The 6,170-nt window shown below is 49.2% G+C and overlaps 1 pseudogene; it reads left to right on the plus strand.

Annotated features, from left to right (window-relative positions):
* The first annotated feature begins 614 nt into the window (after nt 1-614).
* LOC103002774 (heat shock factor protein 1-like) lies at nt 615-2,214 on the plus strand (annotated as a pseudogene).
* The last annotated feature ends 3,956 nt before the right edge of the window (nt 2,215-6,170 follow it).

Genomic DNA, 6,170 nt, shown 5'->3' on the forward strand with positions numbered 1-6,170 from the left:
GAGCAGAGAGGAGGCTCCATACTGAACACAGGGGCCTTCAGTGAAGACCTACATCCCAAGCAGTGAACCACCAGCCCCCTTTCCCCATTTGGTTCCCAGAAGACTGACAATCCACTCTCACCCCCCAGGAGGCAACTGACTCCCTCAAGAAAAAACACCCACAGATATTGACGTTTGAATGTGATTCAAAAAATTTGCCATTCTGTGTGCAGGAAAGCGCGGAGTCCTAACCACTGTCCTGCCAGGGAATTCCCATGATTCAAAAATTTAAAAGTCTGGAGATTCCCACTCAATTACTCAAGGCCACTAGTTCCCACCTAGGTTCCAGAGCGGCCCACCAGCTTGTGGGTGTCTCGCTTTTAAATAGGAGTGCTCAGGTCAGGACCACCATATACTGTATTTGAGGGAGACTTTGGACATGAACAAAAAATCAAAATAAAAAGTTAAAAAGAAGCCGGTGGGCGGCGCCGGCTGGAGCTCGCCCGTCACAAGATGGCGGCGGCCATGTGGGCTGCAGGCCCCGGGCCCGGTTCGCATCCAGGCGGCCCGCGGTGGCGGCCGGCCCGTGGTCTGTCCTCGTGGTCACTCCCTCCGCCTCTCCCGCCTTGCCCGGGATGGATCTGCCCGCGGGCCTGGGCACGGCGGAGCCCAGCAACGTCCAGGTCTTCCTGACCAAGTTGTGGATCTTCGTGAGCAACCAAGACACGGACGTTCTGGAGCCCGAGCAGCAGCAGCGTCCACGTGCTCCACCAGGGCCCGTTTGCCAAGGACGTGCCACCTAAGTCCTCCAAGCACAGCAGCACGGCCAGCTTCGTGGGGCAGCTCAACATGTGTGGCTTCTGGAAGGTGGTCCGCATTGAGCAGGGCAGCCTGGTCAAGCCAGAGGGGGACGACACCGAGTTCCAGCACCTGTGCTTCCTGCGCGGCCAGGAGCAGCCCCTTGTCGAGAGGAAAGTGACCAGCGTGTCCACTCTGAGGAGCGAGGACATAAAGATTCCCCAGGACAGTGTCACCAAGCTGCTGACCGACGTGAAGCGGATGAAGGGGAAGCAGGAGAGCATGGATTCCAAACTGCTGACCGTGAAGCGAGAGAACAAGGCCCTGTGGCGGAAGGTGGCTGGCCTGCGGCAGAAGCACGCCCGGCGGCAGAAAGTCGTCAACAAGCTCATCCAGTTCCTCATCTCTCTGGTGCAGTGGAACCAGATCCTGGGGGTGAAGAGAAGGATCCCCCTGATGCTGTACGACAGCTATTCCATGCCCAGTACTCCCTGGAGCACATCCACGGCCCGGGGCCCTACTCGGCTCCGACCTAGCCCACAGCGGCCGCAGCCTCTGTTCCCCAGATGCTGTTGCCAACTCGGGACCCATCATCTCTGACATCACTGAGCTGCCCCAGTAGCCCCTTGGCCTGTCCAGGCAGGAGCGTAGACGACGAGAGGCCCCTGTCCAGTAGGCCCTTGGTTCGAGTCAAGGTGGAGCCCCCCAGCCCACCTCGGAGCCCCCGGGCAGAGGATGCTGGTCCCGGGCACCCGTCCACCATGGTGGATACGCCCCTGTCCCCAACCACCCTCATTGACTCCATCCTGTGGAAGAGCCTGCGTCGGCTGCCTCGGCCGCACCCTTCACGGACGCGGGGGCGGAGGGGGGAGGGGGTGCCCCCTCTCGCGCCTGCCCGCCTCGGCCCCACCCCCCATCCCTCCCAGAAGTGCCTCAGCGTAGCCCGCCTGGACAATTTGACTCGCGCTCCACAGATGTCTGGGGTCGCCCGCTTCTTCCCCTGCCCCTCCTCCTCTCTGCGTGTTTGAGTCCAGCCTGGGGACCGAGCTCAGGGACCACTTGGACGCCATGGACTCCAACCTGGGCGACCTGCAGACCAAGCCGACTGTCCACGGCTTCAGCGTGGACACCAGTGCCCTGCCGTACCTGTTCGGCCCCTCAGTGACAGTGCCCGACAGGAGTCTGCCCGACCTTGACAGCAGCCTGTCCCGCGAGACCCCCAGGCCTCGCGAGGCAGAGAGCAGCAGCCCTGACTTGGGGAAGCAGCTCCTGCTGGACCCGGGCTACGTGGACGTGCGGGGCAGCGGTCTACCGGTGCTCTTAGAGCTGGGGGAGGGCTCCTGCTTCTCGCAGGAGGACGACCACGCCGACGACCCCACCATCTCCCTGCTGATGGGCTCTGAGCCCCCCAAAGCCAGGGACCCCACTGTCTCCTAGAGGCCCGGGTCTGGGCATGGCCCCCCCGACCAAGGGTCCGGCCCCGTGTGCCAAGGCTTGCTTGGGGCTTCACAGCCACACTCGGACTGACTAGTACACGGGTGTTCCTAGAACTATATTTTGGATTTTTACATGAGAAACCCCCTTTCCCCTTCCGTAGAGATATACAGATACATACGAGAACGGACGGATGGATGGACAGACGGACAAGACAGGCAGAGATCTATGAACAACGGGCTCTGTGGCAAAGAACAAACAAACAACAACAACAAAATACAGAGTAAACAGAGGCAGAGAGAAGAGGGGAATGTCACATAAACTATAATAAACTTCCTCATAGATAAGCTAGAGTATCTATGAAAGAAGAACAGGATGCTGTAAAAAATCAGCAAGGAGGTGCTGTAAGATGATCAACAGTATATGAGAAATAAAACCTTGAGGCCAACTTTAAGATCCAGATTTTTCTTCTTATGAGGGAAAGAAGCTACTGGTATTTAAAAAACAACAGCTGTCATTATTATCCTTAGCTCAACCAACCAAAAATGGTATGTATCTTCTTTTTCTGTCTTAAAAATGAAGGGAGTCTCTAAAGAAAGAAATGTATCTTTTTCTGAGAAATTACTGTTTGTTCTGGTTATTTAGGAATTGTATTGGTTTGACACTGCAATTAATTTACAAAGGAATTCTTCCTATTGAATAGGTAACATATGTGCAAAATCCCAAAGGGAGAAAGGTGCATCGCTTGTTTTCTCGTGTCCTGCAGCCACCCAGTTCACCTCTCAGGAGCCAAACTCTTTTACTGGTTTCTCCTGCATCTTTCCAGATAGAGACAATTTACTGTGAAGCCAACTATGCTTCTGCATCAGCGTCCCTTGCTTGCTTAGGCCCCTTCCCAGGCCTTGTAGCTAATTTTGTATTTGTACTTTTTGTATTCTTTTTCTTAAAAAGGGCCACCAGAATTGTACAAGTTTCAGAGCCCCTCAAACCTGAATCTGCTAGCTTCCAGAGACAGTGTCTTCATATACAAGCGTGTATTGGCATATATTCTATAAAAATACATAAACAGTAGTATATCATATTCATTGTTCTCTGCCTTGCTTCTTTACACTTCATATCTTGAAATCAATATTTAGAAGAGTTGCCTCCTTTTTAACCATTGTGTTACATTCTATTGTAGGGATAATGGTACTTTTATGTAAACATTCATCTATTGATGAATAATTGAGTTATTTCCACTATTCTACCAATACACACGGTGCTGCAATGAATAACCTTGTATGTAATTCACAGTCAGGGTGACCATACCTGCAGGTGTCTGGGGTAGTCCTTGCTTGTAACAGTGCTCCCTTAGATTCTCAAAAATGTCCAGTGTAGATGTATATTCTTTGAAGGAGAATCACTAGATTAAAGAATATGTAAATATTTAACTTCAGTAGATACTATAAAATTGCTGTCTGTAGAGGTTGCACTGGTGTACCCTCCCATCAACGGGTGGACAGTACTAATTTCGTTCCCTGGCCCCTGCCAACTGAGAGTGTTATCAAACTTCTATATCTGTGTCTATATGATGGGCAAGAAATAGTGTGTCATTGTTATTTTAATTTACTTTTAAAAGTTAGGAGTGAAATTAAGTGTATTTCTATTTCAATCAAGTGGTTGAAAAGCCATTTGAATTTCCTTTCCTATAAATAATCTATGTCTTTGCTCATTTTCTATTGGTTGTCAATATTTTTCATATTGATTTGAAAGAGATTTTTATATGTTGGGGAGTGCTGCCTGTTATTTAGAAATAACTTTGGGAAAGTAAAGGCTGGAGGTAAAATATACACATACTTTATTTTAAACCCATGCTTTTCAAACTGGTTTACACACGTCCCAGGAAATACTTGTCAGTGTGGCAGGGAACAGAGTAGATGGTGTTTAATAGCATCAGCTCTGGAGCCAGACTGCCGGGTTCATGTTCCAGTTCTGCCTCATGCTAACTAAGTAACTTTGGGCAAATCTTTTAAATTTCATTGACTCAATTAACTATACCTAAAGTAGATAATAATCTCACTTCACAAAGTTGGAGTTAAAGAGCCTATGCCAAGAAAAGATAGTTAGCTTGGAAAACCAAAATAAACAATAATTCTGGTCCTGTTATTTGGCTTTTTAAAAAGAATCATAAGGACACACAAAAAATTAAAGCAAAGGGATAAGAGTATGCCATGCAAATTTTGAACAAGAATCCAGCTGGCACAGATAACTTCTTTTTTTTTTTAGAGTTGAAGGAAGAAGCCTCTACTCATTTTTCTTTTTTTAATTAATTAATTAATTAATTTTTATTTTTGGCTGTGTTGGGTCTTCGTTTCTGTGCAAGGGCTTTCTCTAGTTGTGGCAAGCGGGGGCCACTCTTCATCGCGGTGCGCGGGCCTCTCACTGTCGCGGCCTCTCTTGTTGCGGAGCACAGGCTCCAGACGTACAGGCTCAGTTGTTGTGGCTCACGGGCCTAGTTGCTACGTGGCATGTGGGATCTTCCCAGACCAGGGCTCGAACCCGTGTCCCCTGCATCGGCAGGCAGATTCTCAACCACTACGCCACCAGGGAAGCCCTAGCACAGATAACTTCTTAACAGACTGTATCAGTTAGCTAATTGCTGTTTTTATTTATTTATTTATTTATTTTTGGTTTTTATTTATTTATTTATGGCTGTGTTGGGTCTTCGTTGCTGTGGGCTTTCTCTAGTTGTGGCGAGCGGGGGCTACTCTTCGTTGGGGTGTGGGCTTCTCATTGCGGTGACTTCTCGTTGCGGAGCACGGGATGTAGGCACATGGGCTTCGGTAGTTGTGGCACGTGGATTCAGGAGTTGTGGCACACGGGCTTAGTTGCTCCGTGGCATGTGGGATCTTCCTGGACCAGGGCTTTAACCCGTGTCCCCTACATTGGCAGGCGGATTCTTAACCACTGCACCACAAGGGAAGTCCTAATTGCTGTTTTTAAAAAGGAACAACAGGCCCCAAATGGAGTCACTTATGCTAAGCCCCACTAAGACTAAGTACCTAACTTAATTGTAGTTTCAACTTCTCCCAGGAGTGGAATTTTAAACCAATTAGTCTGAAAGTACCTGATCAACCCTAGTGAAGCAATCAGCTTGATAAGACCCCCTGCCTTCCCCTAACGCAAGGGGATCGTCCCTGGAAGATTCACTTAACTTCCTTGTCTCATCCTCCTTCTGCTTATAAAATCTTTCCATCTTGAACATCTCCTCAGAGCACAGTTCTCTTTGTTTTTTGGTGAGTTTTTTTGTTTGCTTGTTTGTTTGTTTTTAAATAAATTTATTTATTTTATTTATTTATTTTTGGCTGAGTTGGGTCTTCGTTGCTGTGCGCGGGCTTTCTCTAGTTGCGGCGAGCAGGGGCTACTCTTCATTGCGGTGCATGGGCTTCTCATTGCAGTGGCTACTCTTGCTGCAGAGCACGGGCTCTAGAGCGCAGGCTCAGTAGTTGTGGCGCACAGGCTTAGTTGCTCTGCGGCATGTGGGATCTTCCAGGACCAGGGATCGAACCCGTGTCCCCTGCATTGGCAGGCAGGTTCCTAACCAGTGCACCACCAGGGAAGACCCAGTTTCTTGGTGGGTTTTTTTTGGCCCTGCTGCGTGGCTTGTGGGATCCTAGTTCCCTGACCAGGGATCATACCTGGGCCCACATCAGTGAAAGTGCTGAGTCTTAACCACTGGACCACCAGGGAATTCCCTGAGCACACTCCTCTTTGTTAGATAGGATGCTGCCCAATTCATGAATCATTGAATAAAGCCAGTTAGATCTTCAAATTTTCTCTGTTCAGTTTGTTTTTTAACACTGTGTATCTCACTATCCCAATATTTTGTGTCTTAACCATTTAATTAACTCACCCTTCTGTGGGTTGGCAGCATGGGCTGGGCTCCTGTATGGAATTCTTGTAATCTCAGCAAAGCTCAC

The sequence above is a fragment of the Balaenoptera acutorostrata genome, chromosome 10, assembly GCF_949987535.1.
Source record: "Balaenoptera acutorostrata chromosome 10, mBalAcu1.1, whole genome shotgun sequence".
NCBI lineage: Eukaryota > Metazoa > Chordata > Mammalia > Artiodactyla > Balaenopteridae > Balaenoptera > Balaenoptera acutorostrata.